We start from the raw sequence: 16,378 nt of genomic DNA, 5'->3' as shown, positions 1-16,378 counted from the left end.
AGCTCCGCTAGGCCCAGGTCCCAGCTTGCGCCGATTTGGGTCCGGGTGATATCTTCGGGCCCGGTGTAGAGCCAGCACGGCCGGGCTTGCTCCCGCAGGGGCGCCAGGCGACGGCGCAAGAAGTCCGCCACCACCATTACCGAGGTCATCCCGGAGCCGCGCAGGAATCTGATGCGCTCGAACACCAGCTCCAACCTCGCGTCCTCCGGCGACGGCACCTCCCACGTCAACTTCTGGGGCTCCGTCGCCACTTCCGGTAGAGCGAGACGATCATGAGGGTCGACGTCGATGAAGAACCAATCCCGCCGCTACTCCTCCCATTTGCTGCGCAGCACCTGGGGGATGTATTGCTCCCCCAAGCCGTCTCACAGCCGAAGATTGCAGCACCCCACGACGTCCACCGTGGAGTACCCCCTCTTCTTCCCAGCCGGCCGCAGGACGAAGAAATGTCGGAGAAGCGTCACCGAAGGCGCCACCCCCACGAACATCTCGTAGAGGTGCGCGAACACCGCCAGCACCACGACGGAGTTGGGGCTCAAGTGCACCAGTTGGATGCCGTAGGTGTCGAGGACTTGGAGGAAGAACGTTGAAAACGGCGGCACCAGTCCCGCCGCCACGAAAGACGTGAACAAGACAATGCGCCCGGGAACGGTCGTCCCCGACGGGAAGTTTGCCGGCGTCACCACCGCGGCTCCCTGCTGGCCCTTGGGGACCAGCAGCTTCCTGATCTTATCAGCCGCCTCTTCATTCTTCAGGCGAGACTCCAGCAGCACGCTATCCGGAGTCCTGTCACGACGGCCTCCTTCGGCTCTCGGCATCTCGACGGGAGGGAGGTTGTCTGGCGGTGGAGAGGAAGGAGGAGAAGCGCTCTAATCGCCTAGAGGAGTTCTAAGGGCTCCAGAGCACGAAGGAAACGAGAGCAAGATCGCAAGATAGCGTAAAGAGGGGGGCGGATCGATCCCCTCCCCCTTTTATATCTCAGAGGTTTCAAACGTTTCCTGCCAACGGTGCACTCGGCGGGACGGTTTCCTCGGTCCACGCAACTGCCAGGCGAATCTCCCGCTGGTCGTACGGCGTCAGCGGCTGCCAGGCGTATTTTTCTCGATCTGCGTGGCAGCCGCGCGTGCCACTCGTACCGTTGTCATGCCCTTCGAGAGTCATGTGGACACGCGTCCACTTGTCTCCCCACTGGGCCGTACCAGAGGCCCGGGTCTAAAGGGCCACCTCTTGAAAGCCTGCCATGTGGCGTCCACGCCAGCCTCGGCCTCGTCCGCGACGAAGGGCCCATCCGCCGTCTCCGTGCCATCACCTGCCAATGGGCCCGGGGGCTACTGTCGGTGTATCAGGAACCGGGGATCCCTGAGTCCCGAGGCCAAGCCAGCCGTCCGCCACGTGTCACCATCCCGCGAGATCCCTCCTGCAGGATGAGAAGAGATCAAGTCACGGGAGAAGGTGCTCGGGGCCACAATCAGTGGTCCCCGAGCACCCCAGTTCCCCGATGATCCACGGAGTCTAAGTACCGGGAAGAAAGTGCTCGGGGAGGTGTCCGCTCACCCCCGAGCACCCTAGTCCCCCGACGATCAAAATAGCCAAGTTCCACGAGAGAGTGCTCGGGGCTGCGTGCGTCAGCTCCCGAGCGCTCGGTTCCGCAAAGATTCATACAAAAGTGCTCGAGAGAGAATGCTCGGGGCTGCACGTGGCAGCCCCCGAGCACTCAGTTCCCTGAAGGTTCGTGCAAGAGTGCTCGGGAGAGAGTGCTCGGGGAGGCGAACAGTACCCCCGAGCACTCGATGGCCCGATGACCCAGAAAGGCCCCCAAGGGGCCCACAGATGAAGTGTCCACCCGTCAGAGGTCCGAGGCCGCATTAAATGAGCGCGCGTGGCCTGACATATCCAACTGCTCCCTCCGCGGTGTCAGTTCCTGCCATGCTTTGGCAGAGGGGCGTGGGGCTATTAATTGCACGGGTCCTGTCCCGTATTATCCGGTGTATCTCGGGATAACGTTGCCAGTATCAAGGCGTTCCGCCTACCGCCCTGCTGTGGCAGAGGAACAAGACAGGGCGGGCACGCCGGGTGGCTCTGTAGCTGCTCGGTGGGCCCTCTCAACGGCGCCCGTTGCCAGGGCGTCCACAGTGACAAGTGACCAGACGCGCGCCGTGTTTTTCGACCGCCCCAGTCACTTCGCCCAGAGGAAATGATGACGTCTTTCTCAGTCATGATGTCTTGGAACTTGTGCCCCTTCCTTCTCGTTTGGGGTATGTCGCGGCCGGCGAGTGCATAAAAGGGTCGGCGCACAGGAAGAAAAAGAGGAGACCAACAAGCCCAAGCAGTCGACCATGCCGCAACAGACGAAGAAGACGAACCCCACAACGAACCAAGCCAACGGACGAAGACATTGTGAGCTAGCCTGAGCAGAGCTCCTGCCGAGAAACAAGGAGCATCAAGCTCTTAGTTAGACACAATATTCCTGTAACCAGATACATCCTCGGGGGACCTCCCTCAGGACAGTTATTTCATCCATACAGGAGTAGGGTATTACGCCCCCGTGCGGCCCGAACCTGTCTAAACTCTGGTGCATTTACTTCTCTTTGCACTAGGTCGATTATCCCCCACCACTGGCTGTTGCATTCACTTCCACTTCCATTTATTTCTCTAACGAACTTATTCAGGATCATCCCCCCGGCCGAATCTCTAAAAAGGGGTCTCTCGGGATCCCTGCGATAGGAGTTAATCCTCCGACAGGTACATAGCAATGCCACTGATCACGTATTGAGCTCCCCCCCCCCCAAATGATGTAGTCACATCTCTGGGTGAAACTCTTTGGCAAAAAATCCAGTGAAAGAGGGACGATATCGTGGTCTCCAAAGCATCCCAGTCTGGATGAGTTTCAAGTGCACCGCCACTGCACCCCTCACTTCCAGAGAAGACAGCTTCTCCTCCTCCAAAGAAGCCAGCTTCAATGCCTTCTCCTCCACAGCCAGCAGCCTCGCTTTCAGCTCCAATGCCATCTCCCCCAAAGAGCCCAAAGATGAAGGAAAAGGAGGCTGAGAAGAAAGGCTCTAAGAAGCACATGCCGAAGAGGTCGAAGGCCATTGTACCGGCAAAGAATTCCATGAACATTAGAGCAGCATGGACTAGTGCACACACGAAATTCAAATATGGGAAGCCCTTGCTGATGATAGATGAACTAACAAGAGCAGGACAAGCATGTGTCGACCTGCATAATTACTACATTTAAACTTCTAGAGACACCAATGCTCAAGCTATAGTCGTACAATACAAATGATGACACTTCTTAAAAGATAACAGCTACTTCCTTGAGAGTTTCAATGACTTATACGACCTCTTCAACCTTGATGCCATGGATGTATTGTTATTACGGATCTTCACATTGTAAGTCCCTTGAAACTGGACATTCATTAATTAATACCACTAATTCTTGAATCTAACTGTATTCTTATCTATAGGAACTTGATCAAAGAAACAAGGAAGAACAGGGAGGCCCTAAGATTTCTTGACCCTGAGGCTATTACAATCTCGGTTATCCAACTTCACCCCGACTACGTTGTGGACTATTTGGCCCACACAATGCAATATTATACCAAAATGGGCTACCTGTTGGGCACCCACAACACCGGTGGTCATTGGATCTTACTGGTCATTTACCTCAAGTGGAACTTGGTGTGGTACCTCGACTTATCAAGACCAGTAGGACCAAAATGCAAACCTAGAGAGTATGATTATAGTGTTGTAAAAGAACTCCTCGACACGTAAGTTCTGCCTGGCTTACTTTACATATTTAACTTTTCTAACATTCAAATTTTTCCTAATCAATCCATCTTTATGCAGGGCTTTTTACAAGTACCTTCGAGCTGATCCTGACTACAACGTGACAGATAGCTGCAAACTGACACACAAGACCGGGTTCGCGATAAGTGCTACCAAACATATGTACCTTCGAGCTTTTTTTCTTTCGATCTAAACGTAAATTTTCTTTTCCGTGGTACCACCAACAACCATCGGGCAACGTCTGCGGATTCTATGTTGTGTGAAACATGCTCCTCACGCTCTAATCAAAGGATATCAAATCCCCCGATGTAATTCAATACAAGATTATTCAATACTAATTTTAGTAATTAGTTTAATTCTCTGATAACGTGACATTAGTTACGTGTCAAATTATGCATGATGTTTTAGCTTTTTTTTACGATGGTGCACTCTCGGTGATTCGACAACGGATCACTGAGTTCATGATGTTTGAAGTCATCAACCCACACGACGAGTTGCACTGTAGAAACCCTAGAGGCTTATGTAATATGAGTTGATTAGAACTTTGTAACATTTGTTATTCAGTAATGAATTGATGGAAACTTTGTAACCTATGCGATTATGTGATGAAGTGAGTTCTTATATATGTGTGTTTATCAATATGGATTTGGATGTGTTGATATTGTTTGCAGGGAGAAGACGGTTACCAAATCATGGCTATGCTCCAGGATGCAGCCAGAAAACAATACAATCATGCAGGGTAAAATACACATAAGTGAAGGGTAACTTATTAACCCGTCACTTATGTTAGGACATAAGTAATGTGTAAAGAGGTAACCCGTCACTTATGTCTTGCTCCTAAGCACATGAGAGATGCTCATAGGTGACGGGTCACAGTTACGATTCATTAGCTATGATCTTATTGTTGACGGGTCCTTATCCGTTACCAAGGACTAGTCATCAGTGACTTGTTCAAGGTGACAGGTGCGGGACTTGTCACCCATGTCTGTTATGACCCGTCACCCTTAGCCTTTTTTCACGTAGTGGTCCTTGCATGAAATACAAGATTAGCAGAAAGATATGTAGCACCAATATTATCACACAAAGAATTGCAGCCTTGGGTTGAAAAACACCCAGCTCTCTTAACAAAGTCTGGATCCAATTTACTTCAGCTATTGCATTCGCCAATGCTTTGTACTCTGCTTCTGTACTTGATCTAGAAACTGTTGCTTGCTTCTGGGTACTCCAGGAGACAAGAGTAGATCCCCAAAACACAGCAAAACCGCATGTTGACCTTCATTCATCTGAACATCTTGCCCAATCAGCATATGAAAAATCACTAATCACAGTAGATGACTTTATAATCTTCAATCCATATTCCAGAGTACCACTGATGTATCTTAAGATTCTTTTTACTACCGACCAATGATAGGTAGTGGGCGCATGCAAATATTGACACACCTTATTAACAGCAAAAGCAATATTAGGACGTGTCAAAGATAAATATTGCAAACCTCCTACTATGCTTGTATAATGAGTAGCCTCCTCACTACTCAAAGGATGTCCTTTAGTTATTGAGAACTTCTCTGATACAAACAACGGTGTATTCGTGAGCTTGCACTTCAGAAGACCTGCTCGGCGTACCAAATCTGAAGCATACTTGCTTTGTGATAGTACCAGATCGCCTTGCCGCCTTGTCACTTCAATCCCCATGAAATAATGTAACTCACCCAAATCCTTGAGAGCAAATTCACCACGTAGATCTTCAAGCAATGATGTGATGGCTTGTTCACATGAGCTCACCACAATAATATCATCGACATACACCAAAAAATAAATAGTGACACTTCCCTTTTTGAAGAAAAAGAGAGAAGTGTCAGCCTTAGATGATGTGAACCCAATCTGTTTCAACTTGGTGCTAAGACAAGAATACCATGCCCGTGGAGCCTGTTTCAGACCATAAAGAGCTTTATCAAGCTTACGCACATGATGTGGAAAATGTTCATTCTCATATCCTGGAGGCTGCTTCATATAGACATCATCCTCTAGAACACCATGAAGAAACGTGATCGCCACATCTAGTTGGCATAGGATCCACTTGTTGGACACAGCAAGAGACAGCATAAGATGAATAGTGGTAGCCTTGACAACTGGACTAAAAGTATCATCATAATCAATGTCGTATCTTTGTTTGAATCCCTTTGCCACCAGCATTGTGTTGTATCTGTTAATGGTCCCATCAGCCTTCTTCTTGACCTTGTACACCCACTTGCAGTCAATCACATTCTTTCCTTGAGTATGAGGAACTAGGTGCCATGTCTTGTTCTTCATCAACGCATTATACTCTTCTTCCATAGTCGTTCTCCATTTTTCATCACTAAGTGCTTCACTTAAGCTCTCAGGTTCTCTAGTGGAAGTCAGAAAACCATATCTTATTGTGCCATCAGTAAAAATCCTAGGCTGGCATATATTATCTTGTAGCCTCGTTCTCAGACGTGAGGCCACTGGTGGAGCAGGAGGAAGTATAGGTGCAGGTGCAGCACCCGTAGGGGATCCTTCTATTGTTGATGTAGGAGATCCTAGATGCACCTGTGGGGTCGTGTGTGTCACCTAAGCCGCAGCAGAACCATTCGCACGCACACTCACCCCTAGCCGAGGCGAACTCACGTTCGTGCCTGCATCATGCACACTCACACCTGGCCGAGGCGAACTCGCATCCACGCTTGCATCCCTCGCATTGGCCTGGGTCCCCGCATTTCGGAGACCTGTGCACGTGAGTACCACGGTATGCAAAGCATCCTTGGATCGGGTGCTCATGACAGCAGGCAAATCAGCACTAGAGTCCACGCCTAGGACGATGTTTGGCACCAACCTATCATCTGTTGTACATGGGACATAAAATGAGAGTTTGCTTATGCTTCTTGTTCTTGTCCCTACGCACCAGGCATCTCAAACAGAACATTAGTAGAAGCATTAGCCAATGTATGATCAACATTTTGCACACCCCCAAACATTGGATTCAATAATGAGGGTACAAGAAGGATTTCTGATTGTAGCTGAGCACCTACATTTGGATGAAGATGATCAAAGGGAAAAATGGATTCACCAAAGATGACATCACGAGAGATATAAACGTGCCCAGTAGAGAAATCTAGACACTTATATCCTTTATGCTGGTTACTATACCCAAGAAAACCACATTGCTTGGATTCAAACTGGAGTTTGTGGGTGTTGTAGGGATGAAGATTAGGCCAACATACACACCCAAAAACAAGAAGGAACTCATCATTCAGTTTCTTATGAAATAATTTTTCCAAAGGAGTTGAAAAATTGATGACACGACTAGGTGTACGATTAATAAGATATGTAGCCATGAGAAAAGCTTCATCCCAAAATTTTAGTGGCATGGAAGCATGAGAAAGAAGGGCATGTCCAACCTCAACAATGTGCCTATGTTTGCGTTCAATGGAACCATTATGTTGATGAGTATGAGGGCAAGAAACATGGTGAGCAATTCCAATTTTCTGGAAAAAGGAATTTGATATTTGGTACTCACCACCCCAATTAGTTTGCATGGTGACAATCTTGTTGTTAAAGAGTCGTTCAACAAGATGTTGAAAAATAAGGAATACTTGAAACACTTCAGATCTATTTCAATAGATAGACCCAAGTAAATTTGCTAAAATCATCAATGAAACTTACATAATATTGATATCTCCCTACTGATTTTTGTGCAGGACCCCAGACACCAGAAAATACAAGTCCCAAAGGAGAAGTGGACTCACTGGTAGATTTATAATAAGGCAATTGATGACTTTTAGCTTTTTGACAAGCATCACAAATAGACTCTTTATTTAATTCACTGACAAAAGGAAGATTGTGATCTCTAAGAACTTTGTGAACAATTATAGATGAAGAATGACCGAAAAGACTATGCCATCAAGATGACAAGGGCTTGCTTGTACTGAGAGCATGTGGCATAGACTTCTCCAAGAGAATAGGATAAAGACCTCCTTCATATCTACCGTGAAGAAGAGTTTTCTCCGTTGCCTGATCCTTGACACAAAAGAAATTAGGATGAAATTCAAGGAAAGCATTATTTTTAGAAGCAAAGCGATGAACAGAGACCAGGTTTTTCTTTGCCTTAGGAACATATAAAACATCATTCAGGTAAAGATTTTTGGTAGGGGTATGAAAAACAGATCGACCAACATGACTAATGCTCATACCTGTCCCATTTGCAGTGTGAACTTGATCTCGCCTGATGTATTTCTCACGTGCTGTGAGCTTCTCCAGCTCACTGGTGATGTCGTATGTAGCCCCGGTGTCCGTGTACCAATTTGTGTTGACCCGATGACACCGTAGCAGTTGCAGACTTCTGGAAAGCATTATCTTCACCGGAGAAGTTGCGATCGAATCTCTTCCAGCCGCTATGAACCGTGTGCCCTCCCTTGGAATGGAGTTGGCATATAGGTCGCAACATGTCACCAAGGCCACGTCTACCACAGCCTCTTCCACCTCCTCAGCCACGTCCTCTACCTCAACCATGGCCACGTCCACCACGAGAGGCCATATTCGTCGAGGATTGGTAGTGGTGACCATCCAATTGCAGGTTCGAGCGAGCTTCATATGCAAGAAGTTGCGCATAAAGATCACTTAGGGAAATATCATCCCTACCAGTCATTGATGACATGAACCCGTTGTAATCCAAGTCTAGACCTACAAGAATATATGAGACAACATCATCATCATCCAGCTTCTTCCTGTGTTTGTACAGCCGATTTCTTCATCTCAGCTTAGCAATGTAATGTTATAAATGGATAAAGAAAGTAATTTAGAATAGTTGCAACAGCGTGTGGAGCAATATCGGTCTAAAAAGAACGATATTTGTGAGACTATTGATGATTTTGATGAGATAGAAAAGCTAGGACAAGGTTTTTCATCGGCTGATCCATTAGAAGAGGTAGATATAGGAGATGGTACTGTTCCTAGGCCGACATTTGTGAATAAAAATATGCATGATGTTCAAAAAGGCGAAATGATTGCATTACTCAAAGAATATATCGATTGTTTCGCTTGGGAGTATCATGAGATGCTGGGACTTAGCCGTGAGCTTATAGAGCATCGGCTTCCCATAAAGTCGGTTTTTAGACCTCACAAACAACCAGCTAGAAAGTTTAATCCTAATATGTATGGGCGAATCAAAGAAGAAATAAGTCGATTGCTCGCTGCGGGGTTTATTCGTCCTTGTAGATATGCTGAATGGATATCGTATATTGTCCCAGTTGAGAAGAAAAATAGTGGTAAGTTGAGAGTATGCATTGATTTCAGAGATTTAAATAAAACTACTCCTAAAGATGAATATCATATGCCCATCGCCGATATGTTGATTAATGATGCTTCGGATCATAGAGTTATTAGTTTTTTGGATGGTAATGCGGGCTATAATCAAATTTTCATGGCCGAAGAAGATATGTCTAAAATAGCTTTCCGTTGCCCAGGTTTTGTTGGCTTATTTGAATGGGTTGTTATGATATTTGGTTTAAAGAATTCCGGTGCTACTTATCAAAGAGCTATGAATTTGATCTTTCATTATTTGCTTGGTGCCATCTTGAAGATTTATATCAATGATATTGTTATTAAATCGAATGCTATGGGTGGTCATTTAGCCGATTTGCATTTAGCTTTTGAAAGAATGTGTTGGTATGGTTTAAAGATGAACCCACTAAAATGTGCTTTTGGTGTATCGGCAGGCAAATTCTTAGGTTTCATAATACATGAAAGAGACATAGAGATAGGTCCTAACAAAATAGCAGCCATAGATAAGTTGGGAGCGCCACAATCAAAGAGATATGTCCAAAATTTGCTGAGAAAGGTCAATTATTTGAAGCGTTTCATATCTAACTTATCCGGCAAAATTAGTGTTTTTACTCTCATACTTCGGTTAAAGAAAGAAGCCGATTTTACTTGGGGGGCAGAATAGCAATGAGCTTTTGATGATATCAAAAAATATTTATCATCACCTCCCGTGTTAATGGCGCCCAAGGCCGGGATTCCGTTTTGGCTATATGTAGCTACACAAGAGACGGTAATAGGTGTCGTTCTTACACAAGAAAGCTAAAGGAAAGAATATGAGATCACTTATTTGAGCCGGCGTCTCTTGGATGCGGAAACAAGGTATGCGTTTATTGAAAAATTATGTTTATCTTTATACTATGTATGCACCAAGTTGAGACATTATTTGATTTCTAATACTTGTGTGGTTGCATGCCAAACCGATGTTATTAAATATATGTTGCAAAAGCCGATTTTGAGTGGTAGAATCGGAAAGTGGGCCTATGCTTTGATTGAATATGATTTGGCTTATGAACTGTTAAGATCTATGAAAGGCCAAATCGTTGCTGATTTTATTGTTGATCATCGTATTGATAGTGATGCATTGGTTAGTTTGATTAGTGTGTGTCCATGAAAATTATACTTTGATGGCTCGGCTTGTAGAGAAGGTCAAGGTGTTGGCATTGTTTCCCCTAGAGGTGTTATTTTTGAAACATCGATTCGCTTAGAATACTTTTGTACCAACAATCAAGCTGAGTATGAAGCTCTTCTGTTAGGTTTGCAAATTTTAAAGTCCATGGGCGTGACGCATGTTGAAGCATTTGGTGATTCATTATTAGTGGAGCAGCAAGTTTCTAAAGTTTATCAATACTTTGATGGATCACTAAATAGTTATTTGGATAAATACTTAGATATCATAGCAAGTTTTGATGATTTCACCATCGTTCACATATCTAGAGAAGAGAATATGAGGGCAAATGATTTAGCGCAGCAAGCATCCGGTTATCGAGTGAATAGAGGGATGTTCTTTGTGTTAGAAAAACCGTTGTTAGCTTGTGATTGTGTTCTTTTGGTCGAACAACAAGAAGAAAGTTTGGTTCTGCTCAAAAAATCGGATTTGCATGTGTCTAGTGATTGGAGAAAGCCAATGATCGAATATTTAGAAAATCCTAGTTCATCGGTAGATAGAAAGACTAGGCGATAAGCTTTAAAATATATGATGTTGGATGGTGAATTATATCGCCGAACCATAGATGGGTTACTTCTAAAATGTCTAGGTTCGGAGCAAAGTAAAATTACTATGGGTGAAGTACATGAATGTATTTGTGAAACACATCAGTCGGCTCACAAAATGGTATGGTTGTTAAGGAGAGCTGGATTTTATTGGCCGACTATGTTTGATGACTGTTCTAGATATTACAAAGGATATGAAGCATGTCAAAAGTTTGGTGATATACAGTTAGCTCCTGCTTCTATGTTGAATTCTATCATCAAACCATGGTCGTTCCGAGGATGAGCTTTGGATTTCATCGGTCAAATTCATCCTTCATCTTCCAAAGTTCATCGCTTTGTTTTGGTTGCTACGGATTACTTCACAAAGTGGACCGAGGCCGTTCCCTTGAAGAACATGACACACAAAGAGGTAATCAAGTTTATTTTGGAACATATTATTCATAGATTCGGTATTCCGTAAACTTTAACTGCAGATCAAGGTTCTTCTTTTATTTCTCATCAAGTGCGTGAGTTTGCTGAATTACTTAGAATTAAGCTTCTCAATTCCTCACCATATTATACTTAGGCTAATGGACAAGCCAAGTCTAGTAATAAAACTTTGATTAAGCTTATAAAGAAGAAGATAGAAGAACATCCAAAAAGGTGGCATGAGGTTTTGAGTGAAGCATTGTTGGCTCATCGTATATCTAGGCATAATGCTACTAAGGTTACTCCTTATGAGTTGGTGTATGGACAAGAGGCCGTTTTGCCCGTTGAGGTAAATCTTGGCGCATTGAGAGTGGTACGACAAAATGACTTGTCAGCCAATGATTATTATAATGCAATGATAGATAGAGTAGATAACCTCAATGATGAAAGGCTTAAAGCTTTGAGAGAAATTGAAAAGGATAAGCTGAGAGTAGCTAAAGCCTACAATAAGAAAGTAAAGGCAAAATCGTTTCAAATAGCGGATTTAGTTTGGAAGACGATTTTACCTATTGGGTCTAAAGATAATAAATTCGGGAAGTGGTCTCCTAGTTGGGAAGGTCCTTTTAAAGTTGTAAGAATTATACCTGGGAATTCATACATGCTGCAATATGTACAAGGAGACAAGATGCCTCACGCTATCAATGGGAAATACTTGAAGAAATATTATCCGAGCGTTTGGCAAGATGCTTGAGAAGGTAACTATACATGGCCGATGTAATTTACTATCTTCCTAAGATATATCACTGTATGTGGCCGGTGTGAATATCATCGCCCTTAGAACATGCACGTATGGACGATATGTTGTTTGTATCGCCCTAAGTCATAACTTAGAGTAGAAGATGAGGTATTCGTGATTATCCTGTGTAAAAATATTTTTCGGTGCGCAAGTTTTACCAAAAAATAGGGGGGCATGTGTTGATAGCAAAAAATGGCACGGCCAGATTTTTTGTATACACCGGATAGTCTGGTGATCAATGTTGTATCATCGCCGGACTATCTGGTGCCTATAGTTCGAATTTGGTGCAGCAAACATGCTCTCTATATAAAATAGTCTGGTGAATGATACGGTAAAAACGCCAGACTATCCGGTGTGTAGAAGATCGGTTTGCGCCGAAAAATTGCTCTCTAGAAGAAATAGTCTGGTGGAGATTCCGGGGTATCACCGGACTATCCGGTGTGTAGAATGTCAATTTGCGCCGAAAACTTGCTCGCTGGAAAAAATGGTCCGGTGGAGATTCCGGGGTATCACCAGACTATCCGGTGAGAAGAAGAAAGTTTTTAGCCCAAAAAAATGTTCTCTGATGAAAATAGTCCGATGAGGTCTTTGATGATAGCCGGATCGTCTGGTGCGTTCAAAAGGAAGACTTTGCAAGAAATTTGCTTTCTGTAAATATTGATCCAGTGACATGCTTCGATGAGTATAAATGTGTCGTCGGAATATCCGGTGTGTGTAAGACCGAGTCTTAGAGTTTCGACCGAGCGAACTCACTGGGTGGTCCGGTGTTTTGAAGTTTGTTCTTACCGGACTATCCGGTGTTCAATCCGAAACCGAATCGAAGTGGATTCTTGGATTTGTTCGGATCCCTTTCGTGATTTTAGCCGAACAGAATGTGTTTAGGATTGGAATAGAGTCCTACTTCGATTTAATAGGGTCAAGACCATACCCCCCTTATAAATAATCGAGGGGTGGAGGCCGATTGCATATCCATCAGTCAATTGCATCTATTGCATCTACTTTTTATTTTGCCTTTACTTTCCTGCAATTTAGGGTTAGTTATTCGGTGCTCTTTGAACCTCTGTGGTTCGATTGGTAGTTCTTTGTCAATTTACTCGTAAATTGTCTAGGCAGTGATTCCCAAGATTACCGGTCGAAACATTTGCTTGTTTGCTTATAAACAAGTCACGTGTCACTGCGAAAAGCGATAAGTATCCTTGATGGAAACTATGTTGGCGAGACGTTGCCCAATTCCGTGCCAACACGTTTTCCAAGTGCGCCAACTGTACTAGCACCTCCTTCGACAGACACGATAGGAGATACCCCAGAATTTGTTGATCTTGTGCAATCCATTGCACAACGCAGGATTTTCAGCTTCTTTTGTGGCCTTGTCCGCCTTGGTGACAACGACTTTCTCAGGCGAAGGCTTGGCAGACCCATCTAGGAAGCCGGTCAGGTGCGCTCCTCGCACCGCCAGTAGGACCTGTGCTCTCCAAACCATGTAATTTTCCCTGGTGAGTTTCTTCGACACTGGGTGTCCAAGGGAGGACGAGCCCAGGGCCGAACTTGACGACGACGCCATGAACTAGATGTGTTTTTGTGGAGGATGCGTGACTCTGATTACCATAATAGATGGGATCAAGGCGTAGTACCTTTGATGGAGGCCACGACATATATTTATACATCAATACAGATAGAGTTTACAGGTTTGAATGTATATCATATCTTGCAAGGCAAGTAATTACTCATGGCAAGTCCTGTTGCCGTGCTATCTCAAAGTTCTATCTCTATCTTAACACCCCTCATTTCCTTGTGTGTGTTTGGACTGGTCATTTGGCTGCAAACATCTCTGCAGGGGGGGGGGGGGGGGAGGGGGGCTGGCCTCTCGTCTTTCTTTTGATGGATCCCCAATAATTTGCTTGCTCAAATGTGAGATGGAGATGAGGCTGCAGCAGCTTCTTGTTTGTCATGTGGGTTGATTCTGGTCCCCTGGAACGGCGTGTGGGGGAGGGATTCCTTGTTACTTGCAGTCACTGCTCTAGCTCCTCCCATGGCATAAAATAGTGGGGGGAGCCATGTGGCCCAGTGCTCCTCCAAGGCTAAAATTGTTGTTTTTCAGCTGGCTAGCTAGGTTCAAGATGTGCAATCTCTGGGTCTGGGTCTCCATGTTTAAAAGGTTCTTGATGCAGTGAAATTGTCTTATTCAAGGTGCCTGCCCTCCATCGACATCCATAGTAAGGCTCGATGCGATCATCGACGGCATTGGAGCGCGCTTTGTTCGCACGGAGGCCTGAAAAGATGTGAGGAAAAGGCAGTTTAGGATAATGGAGATTGTAGATGCATGGACTTTTGTTCGAGACAACAATCTGAAAGGGTACAGTTTGTAGTCTATTATGCATTACCTGTTCCCTTGCTTTAGGGAACAGCCCTCCTAATGACCAAAAGGCATGATATTGCAGTGAAAAAATGAGGTGGTGAGGACAAATCTAAGAAAGCATCTTGCATGCATTATTGTTCACAGTTCAATACATAGGAGATAGGATGGTGCTTTCAGATGCACGCAAACTACCCCTTGATGGCAGGGAAGGGAGCTGGTAGGAAGCAGGAGCTCACTTTGGTGTCTCACAGGCAGGCACTAGCATTTTGTCCTACTCACCCGTCACCACAAGGGCCCATTAGTATAATGCTCACTCTGATTCTGTTGCTCCTTGAGGCCCCTACACCATCACAACCCTCTGCAATTCTATATTTGGGGGGGCACATCTCATGCCTATCCCAAAGTTCAACTGTGGCAGATTAGAATATATATGGATGCTGCTAATATTCCATGATTCCATTTCAGCAGCTCACCAGTATCCCAATTATGTATGTTTGCAGATGTATATGCAAAATGCAGTGCTAAGACATGACATATACAAACAGAGGCATGAATGATGGAGGCACAAGTAAAATAATCACCAGACAACTCTGATGAATATAGAAAGCAATGTATCAACTGACTAGGATCCTCCACTTGTGCAGACTTCAGCCAAAAAGAATGACACCTATAAATTCCTATGCTTATAATGATATCCATGCTCCATGGATGAATTTATGTACGATTAAAGATATTGTGAATCGCATATAAAAAATAAATTTCGACGCGAAGGGTGTCAGTAATTCCGGGGTACACAAGTCTCACCTTCCTTCTGCCTTCTGAGATGGCAGTGGCATCCTCATAACATCAAGGAAACAAGCAAGATTTGACTCCCAAGATATTTAAATGACATATGGGCAACGCAACATGTGCAATTAAGGAGTTAGTTGTCTTAATGTTATAGTACATTTTCAGTTCAAACTTCCAATGCAATCATCTTCAGAAAAAAAAAAGCTCTGATGCAGTACCGAAGGACACACCCCGGATGGCAATTGAGGTGATGAAGTAGCAAGCAACAGCACTGGCATGCTGCATGGATTGGTATGCTTAGTCAGCACACCAAAGACTATTAACTGGCAAACGCATGATCACCGTGGCAAAAGATTCGGAATCACTCAAAACCAGCCCAGGCATTGAAAACCGGGATTTCCTAGGTCAACTCTCAGAATGATTAGGTAGTCTCTAATAATCCGTATCAGCTAGCTGTAAAGGTGTTCACATCATATTTTTTATCTAGTTGGAGGGAAGAAAAAATGAAGAGATAGTAATCAGTGTACAGACACATGCAAAATTTATTACCCTGTTATATACCTCATTACATGTTGACCCATATTAAATTATGAGAATATGCTATAGCTGATCCATTGAAGGGGAGTGTCTCTTATGATAATTATAGATGGCATAGACAAATCTTATAGCTAATAGCTAACTATATTGTTTGAAATGCTCTTATAACAATAATAATTGTGGTATTAAAGGATCGCGTAACCGACAAAAATTGGAGGTTGACCCCCTAAGTTGAAGTTTGATTCGCTACTTTTGAACTTCTTAATCACTACTTATGAATATGTTGAGCTGGAAACGTGTCAATCGGAGATAAATATTCAGAACTAGTAAACTGAGGACATAAAGTTTATTTAGATTTACTCCATTTGATTTGAGGAAAGAAGAAATGAGAGAGGCAGTATGTTAGTACTAGGTTAACAAACAAAATTCATGCTTTAAACATGTTAAGGCCTAGAATCCAAAATGTTCTATTCTGCAGTGTAGCACATTTTTAGATTTTTTCCATTGTTAATTGTGGTTTTTTTTTTATCTGTGCAATTGGGTCCATTCCATGAAAATCGGACAGCGGAACAAATCGAGATATGATCCATTATTTATACTTGGCTTTAATTTATATAGATTAAGACTACAAAAAGCAAATTATTTAGTATGTACTG

At 44.2% G+C, this 16,378-nt stretch overlaps 1 pseudogene; it reads right to left on the bottom strand.

Moving 5' to 3' along the window:
• Positions 1 to 8,399: 8,399 nt before the first annotated feature.
• On the bottom strand, positions 8,400 to 8,527 carry LOC133920268 (small nucleolar RNA Z247; annotated as a pseudogene).
• Between the last annotated feature and the right edge of the window lie 7,851 nt (positions 8,528 to 16,378).

The sequence above is a fragment of the Phragmites australis genome, chromosome 5, assembly GCF_958298935.1.
Source record: "Phragmites australis chromosome 5, lpPhrAust1.1, whole genome shotgun sequence".
In the NCBI taxonomy this organism is placed as follows: Eukaryota; Viridiplantae; Streptophyta; class Magnoliopsida; order Poales; family Poaceae; genus Phragmites; species Phragmites australis.
Note: the sequence above shows the minus strand (reverse complement) of the source record. Positions and strands in the feature narration are given on the sequence as shown.